Raw genomic sequence first — 16,319 nt, forward strand, 5'->3', positions numbered from 1 at the left:
TAAGAGGCATAACAAACTGTAGCTTTCTCTTACCCTTGGCTTCTGCAGAGCATTTTGGGTGGGAAAAGTGAGGCTATATGTATGTGGATGCTTGGGTTCAGAGAATATTCTGAAGCTTCCAAAACCCACCTGCTGCTAGCATCATCATGGCCCTCCATCCATGCAAATTATGAGGTGGGTACCACAGTATGATGAGACATTAGTGAAATGATGTCTAGTAGTTATTCAGCATCATTAGGCAATTATTAATTTCAGTCAGAAAGCCAAGCAGAGGGGCGCCTGGGTGGCTCAGTGGGTTAAAGCCTCTGCCTTCGGCTCAGGTCATGATCCCAGGGTCCTAGGATCGAGCCCCACGTCGGGCTCTCTGCTCAGTGGGGAGACTTTTTCCTCCTTTCTCTCTCTGCCTGCCTCTCTGCCTACTTGTAATCTCTGTCAAATAAATTAAATAAAATCTTAAAAAAAAAAAAAAAAAGAAAGCCAAGCAGAATGTGTATCATGAGATCGTTACTGAGAAGGACACCACTGGGAAGGACACCACTGGGAAGGGCACCAAACCCTGGAGCTCCAGGAGGTCCAAAGAGATACCAAGCTCTGAGAGGCAGATGGACAACCCAGCCCATGTGGAACAAGATCATATAAATGCACAGTCTCAGAATTGGCTGAGGCTATGTGTGTTAAGTGGCCTTGATGGGGATAAAACAAAGGGATTAGCCCTCAATTCTGTGTGGACTCTGAAACCTGACTTCCCAGATAGGAATGCTGGCTCTGCTACCTACCGTGAGATGCTGGACATATTACTTAATCTCTGTGTCCATCAGTAATAATAATTATCTTACAGAGTTCTCTTGGAGATTGAATTAATATGTGTTAAGTGCTTTAAATAGTGGCTAGTACATACTAAGTGCTATATAAATGTTGTTTAAAAATAAACAAACCATAAGTGACTCTTAATCTCACAAAACAAACTGAGGGTTGCTGGGGGGAGGGGGTTTGGGAGAAGGGGGTGGGATTATGGACATTGGGGAGGGTATGTGCTTTGGTGAGTGCTGTGAAGTATGTAAACCTGGTGATTCACAGACCTGTACCCCTGGGGATAAAAATATATGTTTATAAAAAATAAAAAAATAATTAAAAAAAATAAAAAAATAAAAAATAAATAAAAATAATAATTATTTTAAAAACTATTTCCTTAGTATAATACTTAGGGTTTCTTTTTCTTAATCAAACCCGTATCTATTCCTCCATTCCCATATAATATTACTTCATCTTAAATTTCATCCCCCAAGAATAAAATAGGTCAGCATTGCCCAAATTATATGAGGTGATTGTATGTATTTTTGGCTTAGCATTGGCCTATAAAGACCTTCCAAATAGTTCATTAAGAAAATTCCTCTTCATGCTTGGATCAATCAGGAGATCAAAGAAGAACTGAAACAATTCATGGAAACCAATGGCAATGAAGACACTTCAGTCCAAAACCTATGGGATACAGCAAAAGCGGTCCTAAGGGGGACATACATAGCCATCCAAGCCTCTCTCAAAAAAATTGAAAAATCCAGAACAAACCAGCTGTCTCTACACCTTAAAGAACTGGAGAATCAACAGCAAATCAAACCAACTCCACACATAAGAAGGGGAATAATCAATATTAGAGCTGAGATCAGTGAGGTAGAAACCAGAGATACAGTACAACGTATCAATGAAACTAGAAGCTGGTTTTTTGAAAGAATCAATAAGATCGATGAACCATTGGCCACACTAATCCAAAAGAAAAGAGAGAAAGCCCAAATTCATAAAATTATGAATGAAAAGGGAGAGATCACAACTAACACCAAGGAAGTAGAAACAATCATCAGAAGTTATTATCAACAGTTATATGCCAATCAGCTAAGCAACCTACATGAAATGGATGCACTCCTGGAAAACTATAAACTCCCAAAATTGAACCAGGAAGAAATCAACAACCTGAATAGACCGATATATGGTAACAAGATTGAAGCAGTGATCAAAAACCTCCCAAAAAACAAGAGCCCAGGACCTGATGGATTCCCTGGGGAATTCTACCAAACTTTCAAAGAAGAAATAACACCTATTCTCCTGAAGCTGTTTCAAAAAATTGAAGCAGAAGGAAAACTTCCAGACTCTTTCTATGAAGCCAGCATTACCCAGATCCCCAAATCAGGCAAAGACCCTACCAAAAAGGAGAATTTCAGACCAATATCACTGATGAATATGGATGCTAAGATTCTCAACAAGATCCTAGCCAACAGGATCCAACAGGACATTAAAAAGGTTATCCACCATGATCAGGTGGGATTCATCCCTGGGCTACAAGGATGGTTCGACACTTGCAAATCAATCAATGTGATACAACAAATTAATATGAGAAGAGAGAAGAACCACATGGTCCTCTTAATCAATGCAGAAAAAGCATTTGACAAAATCCATCATCCATTCCTGATTAAAATGCTTCAAAGTATAGGGGTAGAGGGAACATTCCTGAACTTCATCAAATCTATCTATGAAAAACCCACAGCAAATATCATCCTCAATGGAAAAAGCCTGCACCCGTCCCGTTGAGATCAGGAACACGACAAGGATGCCCACTCTCACCACTCTTGTTCAACATAGTATTAGAAGTCCTAGCAACAGCAATCAGACAACAAAGAGAAATAAAAGGTATCCAAATTGGCAATGAAGAAGTCAAACTCTCTCTCTTCGCAGATGACATGATTCTTTATATGGAAAACCCAAAAGACTCCACCTCCAAACTACTAGAACTTATACAGCAATTCAGCAACGTGGTGGGATCCAAAGTCAATGTACAGAAATCAGTGGCTTTTTTATACACTAAAAATGAAAATACAGAAAGGGAAATTAGAGAATTGATTACATTTACTAGAGCACCAAGAACCATAAGATGCCTGGGGATAAACCTAACCAAAGAGGTAAAGGATCTCTATTCAAGGAACTACAGAACACTCATGAAAGAAATAGAAGAACACACAAAAAGATGGAAGATCATTCCATGCTCTTGGATCGGAAGAATAAACATTGTTAAAATGTCTATACTGCCTAGAGCAATCTATACTTTTAATGCCATTCTGATCAAAATTCCACCAGTATTTTTCAAAGAGCTGGAGCAAATAATCCTAAAATTTGTATGGAATCAGAAGAGACCCCGAATCACTAAGGAAATGTTGAAAAACAAAAATAAAACAGGGCATCACGCTACCTGATTTCAAGGTTTACTACAAAGCTGTGATCACCAAGACAGCATGGTACTGGCATAAAAACAGACACATAGACCAGTGGAACAGAGTAGAGAGCCCAGATATGGACTCTCAACTCTATGGGCAAATAATCTTCGACAAAACGGGAAAAAATATACAGTGGAAAAAAGACAGTCTCTTCAATAAATGGTGCTGGGAAAACTGGACAGTTTTATGTAGAAGAATGAAACTCGACCATTCTCTTACATCGTACACAAAGATAAACTCAAAATGGATAAAAGACCTCAACGTGAGACAGGAATCCATCAGAATCCTAGAGGAGAACATAGGAAGTAATCTCTTCGATATCAGCCACAGCAACTTCTTTCAAGATGTGTCTCCAAAGGCAAAGGAAACAAAAGTGAAGATGAACTTTTGGGACTTCATCAAAATCAAAATCTTCTGCACAGCAAAGGAAACAGTCAAAAAAACAAAGAGGCAACCCACAGAATGGGAGAAGATATTTGCAAATGACAGTACAGACAAAGGTTGATATCCAGGATCTATAAAGAACTCCTCAAACTCAACACACACAAAACAGACAATCATATCAAAAAATGGGCAGAAGATATGAACAGACACTTCTCCAATGAAGACATACAAATGGCTATCAGACACATGAAAAAATGTTCATCATCACTAGCCATCTGGGAGATTCAAATTAAAACCACATTGAGATATCACCTTACACTAGTTAGAATAATCAAAATTAGCAAGACAGGAAACAACATATGTTGGAGGGGATGTGGAGAAAGGGGAACCCCCTTACACTGTTGGTGGGATTCAAGTTGGTGCAGCCTCTGGAGAACAGTGTGGAGATTCCTCAAGAAATTAAAAATAGAGCTTCCCTATGACCCTGCCATTGCACTACTGGGTATTTAGCCCAAAGATACAGATGTAGTGAAAAGAAGGGCCATCTGTACCCCAATGTTTATAGCAGCAATGGCCACGGTCACCAAACTGTGGAAAGAACCAAGATGCCCTTCAACCAACGAATGGATGAATGGATAAGGAAGATGTGGTCCATATACACTATGGAGTATTATGCTTCCATGAGAAAGGATGAATACCCAACTTTTGTAGCAACATGGACGGGACTGGAAGAGATTATGCTGAGTGAAATAAGTCAAGCAGAGAGAGTCAATTATCATGTAGTTTCACTTATTTGTGGAGCATAACAAATAGCATGGAGGACATGGGGAGTAAGAGAGGAGAAGGGAGTTGGGGGAAATTGGAAGGGGAGGTGAATCATGAGAGACTATGGACTCTGAAAAACAATCTGAGGGTTTTGAAGGGGAGGGGGGTGGGATGTTGGGGTACCAGGTGTGGGTATTATAGAGGGCACGGATTGCATGGATCACTGGGTGTGGTACAAAATAATGAATACTGTTATGCTGAAAATAAATAAAAAAGAAAAGAAAATCCGTCTTCACTTTTCAAAAGCTATCTCAGTTATCACCTCCTCCATGAAGCCTTGCCTAAGTACTGCCACCTAACTTCCTTGACCTAGGAAGTCAGTATTTTTTTTACAATATTCAGACCTTATACACACTTTCATGGTGATGACTCACACTTTGTACCTCAATTATTTGTTTATGAGACTGTTTGCCACTGTTAGACCATGAGATTTTTGAATGCAGAGACCATAATCTTGTTAATTGGTTTCTTTCCAGCCCTAAGTCCATAGTTTGGTACACAGTAGGAGCTTCAAGAGGTTTAGTTGACAAAAAATGAATGTAAAACTACTAATCTTGTGCCATTCTTGCAAAAACCTGATGTAATAGACACTATTATTACTCCCATTTTATGAATGAAGAACTTTAAGTTGAGAGAGGTTAAGGGTACAAGGTCTAAACCAATTAATGAGTAACAAAGAAGAGATTTAATGCCAGGACTTTCTAAACTTAGTGCTCTTTCCAAAGCAGTGCTTTTGCTGTTTGCCTGATTTCATTGTTACTGATGATGGTTAATATTTATTGATTACTTGCTATGTTCAAAGTGATGTGGGAAACAAAGGCAGAAGAAAAATTATTAAATTTCTTTACTACCTACAACCCATTGAGAAGCCTTGAAACAGGCAGAGTGGCATTCCTCTAAGGACTCAACTGCCTCAGTTTAATACTTTACTAAGGGCAAAAGGCAATCCTAGCCGGACTGGTGCCCTCACCCCTTTCCTGTGCTCCAGGATTCTGTAAGTCTACTTTAATGTATAAAAATTCCTTTTTGTACATTAAAAAGGCACCTGGGTGGCTCAGTGGCTTAAAGCCTCTGCCTTCAGCTCAGGTCATGATCCTAGGATCCTGGGATCGAGCCCTGCATCGGGGGTCTCTGCTCAGTGAGGAGCCTACTTCTCCTTCTCTCTCTCTGCCTGCCTCTCTGCTTACTTGTGATCTCTGTCAAATAAATAAATAAAATCTTTTAAAAATTTCCTTTGGAATAAAGATGTGGGATATATATACAATGGAATACTATGCAGCCATCAAAAGAAATGAAATCTTGCCATTTGCAATGACGTGGATGGGACTAGAGGGTATTATGCTTAGTGAAATAAGTCAGTCAAAGAAAGACAACTATCATATGATCTCTATCATATGAGGAAGTGGAGATGCAACATGGGGGGTTGGGAGGTAGGAAAAGAATAAATGAAACAAGATGGGATCAGGAGGGAGACAAACCATAAGAGACTTTTAATCTCACAAAACAAACTGAGTGTTGCCAGGGGAGTGGGGTGGGGAGAGGGTGGTGGTAATATGGACCTTGGGGAGGGTATGTGCTATGGTGAGTGCTGTGAAGTGTGTAAACCTGGTGATTCACAGACCTGTACCCCTGGGGATAGAGTATTACGCCTCCATCAGAAAGGATGAATACCCAACTTTTGTAGCAACATGGACGGGACTGGAAGAGATTATGCTGAGTGAAATAAGTCAAGCAGAGAGAGTCAATTATCATATGGTTTCACTTATTTGTGGAGCATAACAAATAGCATGGAGGTCATGGGGACTTAGAGTGGAGAAGGGAGTTGGGGGAAATTGGAAGGGGAGGTGAACCATGAGAGACTATGGACTCTGAAAAACAATCTGAGGGTTTTGAAGGGACGGGGGGTGGGAGGTTGGGGTACCAGGTGGTGGGTATTATAGAGGGCACGGATTGCATGGAGCACGGGGTGTGGTGCAAAAATAATGAATACTGTTATGCTGGAAATAAAAAAAAAGTAAAAAAAAAAAAAAAAAAAAAAAAGAATACATAATATGTTTATAAAAAAATTAAAAATATATATTAAAAAATTTCCTTTGGAAGCTTCTTTTATCTCTAAACCCCTCAAGATAAGCATTGATAATCATCCTCCAAACATATGGCCTACCGATATACATCTGAAGGGTCTCGTGACTAAGGTCTTGTTGGATCATAATAAGTGATCTTTTCCCAACAAGAGCTAGCCCCCTCAAGATACTGGCAACCTTGCCCCCAAAATTTCTTAGAGACTTACACTATCCCTAACAACCTCCCAACTTGAAAGTATACAATGGGCCACTCCTCATAACCCTGGCAGATTTTTCTGCCCATGGGTCCTGTCCCCATGATTTAATAAATTTAATCACCTTTTGCACCAAAGACACCTCAAGAGATCTTTCTTGGCTGTTGGCCTCAAACCCTAACATCTTTCCTATATCATAAGCACTAGGCTGAGCCCATACCATGGATTATCTCATTTAATTCTTTCAATAATCCTACAAGGCTTATCCTATTATGATACTCATTTACAAGTAAGGAAATTGAGGCATGGAGTGGTGAAGCAACTTGCCCAAATCCACACAGAATTTGAACTCTGTGTAAATTTATAGCAAAAGCTTTTAGCTATAATTCTGTACTAACTCTCAAGTGAGATTTACAGAAAAGTCACTTCCACAAAATTCTACTACAAGCAAATGTGGTTTTGAACCCACATGCTAGTACCTCTGAAGATCTTCTTTCCATTACAACATGTAGCTACATCAGTGGCCAAAAAATGAAGAATTATTAGGGGGGGTGTGGATTACTTCTGGGGAGTTGGAAGTTCAGGTACTCAGCTTGGGATGTGGGGAATATGGCTCCTCATAGTGTAGATCTTTGAAGGGATACAAAAGAGAGAGGTAGGCTGAATTTCATTCTCTGTCTTCTGTCCTTAGGGATTTGTGATAAGCACCTGTTACCTACCCTGATGAGAAAGCAGAGGCATATGCAAAGGCTAATTGGTTTTGTGGGAAATCAATTACTGAAATGAGGCCCCAGTCAAGCAAGCTTTCACCAAGGTGATGTTTTAATCTTCTGTTTATTCAGTGATAATCTCCCTAGGCAACCATTTAGGTAACAGAAAAGGAAAAGGGAGTTCATCATTTTGATTTTATTTATTTGCTGCAGCCATTGGAAGTTGACTCTCATTGAATCATTAGTGAGAAATAAAATGTATCATCTGATCTCCCAGATTTATGAGCAAAGATGCACCAATTACACTTGCCTCTGGATGTCTAAGAATGATTCATAAACACAGGAAGGGAGCAAGACAAAAAGCAGAATTTAAAAGCTTCCTGATTAGGAAAGAACTTGCTAAGTAAGCAAAGGGACCCCTTTGATAAAAGCCTGTAGTGGAGTGAGTATACCAGAGTCAGCCAACTCCAGTGATTGAAGGAATAATTAAATCATTAAAAAAGCTCCCATGATCCTAGGTGTCCAGACCTTTCCCTAACAAGTAGATCTATCTCATTGGGAGATAAGGGAATAGTTTGAAATAATCATGTTCAGGGGCATTGCAACCTTGGATTACCTTAGCAGGCTAGGGAGATAGATGCATGCTTCCTGGCCTGAGAAATTAGGCTATGAAGAAAAGCTCTCCAGGATGTCCTGTTTACAGGTTGGGCAACTGAAACTGACAGAACTGACTAAAATCCAGGGCCTTGGACTTCAAGTGTCCCTGACATTTCACACTAGTTAATTTTATTTACTAATCATTTCTGTGGGTGAGGGAAAAGAAAATTTAGATATTTGACCAGATAGTGCACAGATAGTTGAAGGTGGCTATTAGTATCTGTATTTCCAATATATCAGAAGGTTCAAAAAAGGAATGTATATTTACAATTATAAGCTCCAGGTTTCACTCACAGCTACGCCATTACTTAGGTGATCTTGGACAAGTTGTTTTACTTTTCTGTATCTTAGTTTTGTCATATGTAAAATGAGAAGAATGAACCCTGTCTAGTGGTCCTATTGGCAGAAGGGTTGTGCTGGTATGAAGGTCTGAGGTGTGGGAAAGCTCTGGAGTAATGGTAGTAACAGTGGTTCATATACCCTTCCCTGCAGCCCCCCCCCCAATTCATTAGCCACCAGAGACTTTTGGTTTTACCTTTCAAATGGACTTTATTTTGTGTCTACAAACATTTCTTGAACATTTATTATGTGTAGAATATCATACTGGGTGCTATGAGAGATGGAGAGATGGACAATAAGAAATAGGCAAAGAATGGTGACTAGAATGATAAGTATTAGGCTGAGGAACAATGATAAGTGAGCCTCTGTCTCCAAGGCAAACTTTGTGTTGTCCTTACCAGGATCATTCTTTCAGTCCTCTTTCTAGTGGTAGTTCTTTCAGTGTTCCCTTCTGTTTCCTACCCACCCTGTATATGGTCAGAAGGTACATCAAGTCCAAGCTCCTCTGCTTGGTATTCCAGGGTCTCCCCATTCTGGCTCTAGCGACCCTCTCTCTCACTGGTCTCCAGTATCAATCACCCATGATCCTTAGGCCTAGTTCCTTACAGAATCCATTCTCCACATGATCTTTCCTATTTTCAATACTATACTTATTCCAATATTTGCCTCTTTACCTCTCTATTTTCTTGCCTGTAGTCAGCCTACATTCTCATCTTTTAGATGCCAGCTACAATTCCACTTCATCCTCAGGGTCTATTTCCCCTAAATTCCTAAAATCAGAACCATGTAGTTTAGCTCTGAACTATTAAAGGCTCAGGTGATTCCAGGCTCCTTGACTGCCTTCTCAATATGAACTTCATCTCTTTGAAGGAAGGAATCAAGTCTTCATGTATTATGTTTTTTTGTTTGTTTGTTTTGTTTTTGTTGTGTTATGTTGTATTTTTGTTTTTGCTTCAAAACAAGGACCTGCACTTTTTTGCCAACATGTTGACATTTCTGAATTATTGAAATAATTTCAGCAGTTTGCTCTAGAGATTCTCATCTTGTTTTTAGCAGTATACATTTTTACCACAAATAAAAGTCAACAGGGACCCACAGTGTAGAAAACAGATCAAAATGGAGCTGTTCCAGGAGAAGTGGGGGACCATCCCTTACAGATACCTCCATAGAATATTTTCGGGCTCATATGGTAAAGTTTTTTTTTTTTTTTTAAAGATTTTATTTATTTATTTGACAGAGAGAAATCACAAGTAGATGGAGAGGCAGGCAGAGAGAGAGAGAGGGAAGCAGGCTCCCTGCTGAGCAGAGAGCCCGATGCGGGCCTTGATCCCAGGACCCTGAGATCATGACCTGAGCCGAAGGCAGCGGCTTAACCCACTGAGCCACCCAGGCGCCCCATATGGTAAAGTTTTAAAATAAATATCTCAAAAAGCCAATGGGGAAGGATATATTAAAATTAAGATATGTACTTGGTGAATGATGTAAATGTCGTAACTCAGAGAATCATGAAGCCTGAGGGGGCTGTGGGACCTTGGCTTAGAAGACCTGTTCAAAGTTTGCTTTATAATAGGGGAGAAAAGTTATTATAAGCACCCACAGAAAGAAATATGGAAAGCTTCGAAGAGCTTTAGCGTGACCATAGAAATGGGGCAACCAGATAGCTAAACTCTAAGTGCCTGCCTAGGAAAGGTCAGAGCCTCAGGCTCTGTCTTCAGCAATTAGCCCATTACTCTGTTCAAGTCTCTCCACTGCCAAAGGTAAGGAATCTCTTGTCTGAGAATATGTTTCTCTAGGGTTTCACTTCCTACTATTTGAAACTATTTCCAATAATTATTTTACTGTGCTTTTCTCTCTGTCTGGAATCCAGAGTCAGACATTTTCCCTAATTGAATTCAGTGTTTTTAAGAAAATATAAGCACATATTTCAATGTCCATATAAGATACTACTATGACCCTTTCAGGAAAATCATTCAAGGTCTACAATCTATATCAATATCAGGAAAGTATGGATTTTTTTTTTTTCCTGAAAAGTTGTCAGCATATCACACATCCCATTTCCAACAGCCCAAATCTGGACTCCTCTTGTAATGACCCAGGGTTTATGAACTATGCACTCTCCATTTGTGGTCCCACAGATGAGTCTAAGGGGGCAGCTGTGCCCCATGGGTTCTCAGTTTTAACAATAATAGTTAACTAATCAGCACTGTTATTTTTTAAGACTATTTATTTGACAGATAGAAACACAGTGAGAGAAGGAACACAAGCAGGAGGAGTAGGGGAAAGATAATTAAGGCTTACCATTGAGCAGGGTACCCAATGCATGGCAGTATTCCAGGACTCTGGAATCATGACTTAAATCGAAGGCAGACACCCAACAACTGAGCCACCCAAGTGCCCCTAATAGGCACTGTTCTAAATGTTTTGCTTATATTGACTCATTAAATTCTCACTATGGCTCTATGAGATAGGTGCTACTTTTATCCTCATTTTTACATGATATTGAAGCACAGAGAGGTTAAGTAACTTGCCCAAGGTCAGACAGATGGTCACAGGGCTAGGATTCAAACCTAGGCATTTTGAAACCAGAGCACTAACTGAACATAATAACAAACAAACAAATAATCTGTTAGCTTTTCTAGTAAAAAGAAAAAGAAAGAAAGAAAGAAAGAAAGAAAGAAAGAAAGAAAGAAAGAAAGAAAGAAAGAAAAGAAGAAAAAGAAACCAGAGCCCAAATTATCATACATATATTGTATTTCTCATCAGCTTCTTACAGATGAACAAACTGAAGCCTTGAGAAGCAAAACAACTCATCCATATTAGTGAGGTTCTCCTTCATCCACCAAGGAACAGTCTCCAACCCCTCCTTGGCTCTCTCCTGCCTTCTGGTGCCTAAGCCAACAGGAGTAGCTAGATGGAGGAAAGCTCTATTGTCCAAGAGACCAGATGTTTATATTCAAGTCCTATCTTTCTTTTAAGCCTTTATGACTCTGGGAAGGAAGATTTTTATTTTCTCTTTGGATATCTGTTTACCCAACTGCAATATAATGATTTAGAAGACTGCCTTTCAGATTTCCTTCAAATCCAAGTTAGTATAATTTTTTTTTGTAGATTTCCTTTACCTTAAAAATTCATCTGTATTATTTTGCATTCTATTCTATAACAAATATGTCTTTATTTTGATATGATTCTTCTAAATCTTCTAGTAAAGTCTTTTTTTTTCAATAAAGAGTGGCCCTATAGTCCATGTACCTAGAGCCTAGAGTACACTGGGGAGAATCCTTAGATATATGCATTTCAGTTTCAGAACCAGTTGTCTATAAGATACTTCTAGAGGCCCTCTCTGCTTTGACTTCTTTTTGTCTCAAAATCATTCATTTAATGCAAAAAGTGAGTGCCCTGTCCTACTTATTGCTTAACCCCATGGGGCTAGGTAAAGGAAAGGGGGAAAGAAATAGAAGGGTAAATGAGGGAATGTATTCTCTGAACTTTCTCAGACTCTATTTGTTAAAAAGAGGCATCAGGGCAAATTCAAGGAGAGGTCCAGCAGAAAGTCGGGTCTTGCTCTAATACAAACAAGCTGTGTGACCTTTGAATCAGATTGTTTATAAGATTATCTCATTAAATCACCTCACTGAGTGTATGAGTAAATTGAGGCACAAAGATGGGAAGGCATTTTCCTGAGCTCACACAAGTAATTAGTGAAGTGTGGATGAGAACCATGGAACACTTTTAAACCTAAAGAGTCATTATCAATCACATCAAGTTCCTAGACCTTTGTGTCCTCATTTCTAAAATAGAAATAAAAAATCATTGGCCTATCACTGAGTTGTCATGATGATCTCATAAGGCAACAAATGTAAGAGGTCTTTTGATTGATCAATTCTTGCCATCATAAAAATGGGGGAGAGAGTATAAGGGCACTGTGAACCTGAAGAGGAGTGTGGTGCATGATAAGGAGTAGAAGCTTGAAGTATAACCAGACAAGGGGAAAGCCTCAGAAAGGAGAGGTAGGGATCTCTAAGAAGGTGTTCCTCTAGCTACTGGCTGGCTTGGGCTATTTGATTTGTTCATAAATTAGGGAAAATATTTTTTGTTTTACAAATACTTAAACTTTATTTGTTTTTTGGCAAGTACTGCTCCAAGGGCTTTATAAATATTAACTCAGTTAATCCTCCTGACGATCTTATGAGATGGGTTATATTATCTTCCCTATTTTATAGATGAGGGAATTAAAGTACAGAGAGGTAATGTAACTTGCCCAGGGTCACATAGCTAGTAAATGGCAGAGAATGAATTTGAGACAAGTGAGTTTGCTTTGAGAACTCTACTAAATATCATATTCAGGTGAAATTGGTTGTGTCATGGAAATCAACAGATTATAGTCTAAGCTTGCCACTAAAAAGAGGTTAGTAATCTTGGGTAAGTCATTTTCCTCTATGTACCTCCCTATCTGTACTAAAAGATTTACCTTTGTTTTGCCCATTTCTGGTCCTCTAGAAACAGCATTCTTTTCTTCATTCCAGAGACGTTTTCTCAAACAACAGCTTTGGTTTTCTTCCCCTGGCCCTACTCTTAGTCCAAACTGATTTACCATCTCTAGGAAATAATGCTTTGTCTGCATAAAGAAGATTGCAGTGGAACAGATAATCTTTTATTTTTAGAGTTTATATACGCCTCAAGAAGAGTAGAGCTCCAGAGAAGTATACTTTGCTGTTGCTCATTTAGACTTAACAAGATAATTACTGTCTGTTATTTAAATATTATTGGGTTATTAAAAGCACTGACAATTTCTTTCCTTTTGCCCTGTTTATTTACTGTCTATCTGGGACAGAGTATCATTAAACAAGCATTATTGAACAGATTTTTTTTTTCTTTGTACTATAAATGTTAGTGTAATTTTGAGAGGCGGCTCAGGACACTGCCACCATTTTCCACGTGACCCCGGACACACCATTTAACCTTGATAACCCTCAATAACCAACCAGGCAAGAGACAGTTCTTTGGATCTCTTGAGCACAGGCATTGCCTTTTTATAAAAGTACAGTGTTGTAGAGCTGAAGCAAACCTCTTATGTATGTCAGCTGCCCCCCATTTTACCAATGAGGGCAGAAAGGATGTAATTAATTGTCCATGGGTCCACTGTGAGTGGCCAGTTAAGAAGTATAACTATTATACTGAAAGTATTATGAGGACAAGCATTAGATATAACTTGTATACTATAGTCTTTTCAATACAAAACATAATGTCAGGTCCAAAATGGCAACTTAAAAATATTACAGACTGCCTGATTGTCATAACCCAAGTTTCCTGACTTATAGGTGATAATTCTTGTCAGTCAACCACAACTGTAAGCAGCCTTATAAGTTGGCATAGTCATAGAGGGCCAAGGCTTGGAATAAATTGGGCTGTAAATAGGAAAATCTTTTGTTAAGCTAAAAATACCAGAATCACTCACCTACCAAAATCCTTACAATTTTTCTGCTACTATTTAAACTTTAGCCTCTAGTAGTTCCAAATACATTATTGCTCCCAACATGTTAGGGAGAAGAAGGACTTTGGGAGTGAGGACTAGGGAGGGAGGTGCAGCAGCTGAAGCAGTGAAGCCAACATGTTATAAGACATTTTGTGTTTCCGGTTTTGTTAGTTATCTATTTCTACGTGACAAGTTATCTCAAAATTTAGCATCTTAAAATAATACAGTTATTATTTTACTGTGGGTCAGGAAATCAGGCATGCCTTAGGTGGGTGTCTCTGGCTCAGTGTCTTTCACAAGGTGCAGTCAAAGGGTCAGCGTGTTTGCAGTCATAAGTCAGCTAGGGGAGGATCAACTTTTAAGCTTACTCATGTGGCTACTGGCAGAATTCAGTTTCTTGTGAGCAGTTGGCCTGAGGGCCTCACTTCATTGTTAGTTGTTGAACATATGCCTCCTTCAGTTCCTTGCCGCATGGGGTTCTCCATAGTGTGGCTCATGAAATAGCTCATCTTATCAGATGGAATAAGTGAGAAAGCAAGAGTGAAAGGGAAAAAATGAAAATTACCATCTTTTATAACCTGATATCAGAAATAACTTCCTATCACCTTTGCCACATTCTATTGTATTCTAGATTCAGACTATAATCTAGGGGAGGGGATTACAGAAGTGTATGAATACCAGGAAGCAAGTAGGAGTGATTATAATTTTGGAGAGTTCGGCTGTAGTTTTAAGTTTTATCACTTACTCTATGGTCTTTGGTAACTTAGCTTACATTTCTGAGCTTCACTGTTTTCACAAGCAAAGGAGAGATAAAATGCTTGCTTCACAGGGTGGTTGTGGGAATGGAATGTGTGAATTTTGAGGAGTTGATAATCTAGAAAGGGGGAGGAGTACCTGCATTATTTTACAAAGTGGGTCCATACCTTTCATCCAGAGTATCAAAGGAACACTTGACTCCTTTAAATGGAGTAAATGATTCACTCTACATTTACTAAACCTTACTATTCATCATTTGTTCAAAATTATTTACTGAGTACCTACTATGTACTATGTATGTAATACTATGTAATACTATATACCTATACACCTAATGTGTACTGTATACCTATATACATACACATATATAAGCATATATATACCTATATACCTAGTATGTACACATACTAAATAACTAGTATGTACTGAGTACCTACTATGTACTACTATGTATGTAGGGTACTGCCTTAGGTATTGGGAATACAGCAGTAAGAAAATTAGACAATAATCCCTTGCACTTATATCCTAGTGAGAAAGGCAGAAACAAGAATTAGTAAGATACATAATATGTATACTAACATAAGCATTAAACAGAAGAAAAATAAAGCAGGGTAGATGGATAAGAAATACTGGGAGGGTGAGTATAAATTTATTTCTATTTTTTTAAATGTTATTTCTATTTTTTCTCTCCAAATTTATATTTAAATTCTACTTAGTTAACATATAATGTAATATTGGTTTCAGGAGTTGAACTTAATGACTTATCACTTACATATAACATCCAGTACTCATCACAAGTGCCCTCCATAATACCCATCAGCCATTTACCCCATCCACCACCCACTTCCCTCCATCAACCCTGTTTATTTTCTATCCTTAAGAGTCTCTTACAGTTTGATTCTCATTTCTCTTTTCTTTTTTCCCCCTTTCCATATGTTCATCTGTTTTGTTTCCTAAATTCCACTCCATATAAGTGAAATCATAAGGTCTTTGTCTTTCTCTGAATGATTTATTTTGCTTAACATAATACACTGCAGCTCCATACACATCATTGCAAATGACAAGATTTCATTGTTCGTGATGGCTGAGTAATATTCCATTGGATATATATATACCATATCTTCCTTATCAATTCATCAGTCAGTGGGCACTTGGGCTCTTTCCATAGTTTGGCCATTGTGGATAATACTGCTATAAACATTGGGACATATTTACCCCTTTGAATCTGTATTTTTCTATCTTTGGGTAAATACGTGAAAGTGCATTTATTGGGTTCTAGGGTAGTTCTATTTTTAACTTTTTAAGAAATCCATATACTGTTCTCCATAGTGGCTGCACCAGGTTGCATTCCCAAAAACAGTGTAAGAGGGTTTGCCTTTCTCCACATTCTTGCCAACATCTGTTGTTTCCTGTGTTGTTAATTTTAGCCATTAACAATAAGGCAATATCGCATTGTGGTTTTGATTTGTGTTTCTCTGATGATGAGTGATGTTGAGCTTCTTTTCATATGTACGTTAGCCATCTGGATGTTTTCTTTGGAATAATGTCTGTCTATTCATGTCTTCTTCCCATTTCTTTTTTTTTTTAATTTTTTAATTTATTTCCAGCGTAACAGTATTCATTGTTTTTGCACCACA

The sequence above is a fragment of the Mustela erminea genome, chromosome X (assembly GCF_009829155.1).
Source record: "Mustela erminea isolate mMusErm1 chromosome X, mMusErm1.Pri, whole genome shotgun sequence".
In the NCBI taxonomy this organism is placed as follows: domain Eukaryota; kingdom Metazoa; phylum Chordata; class Mammalia; order Carnivora; family Mustelidae; genus Mustela; species Mustela erminea.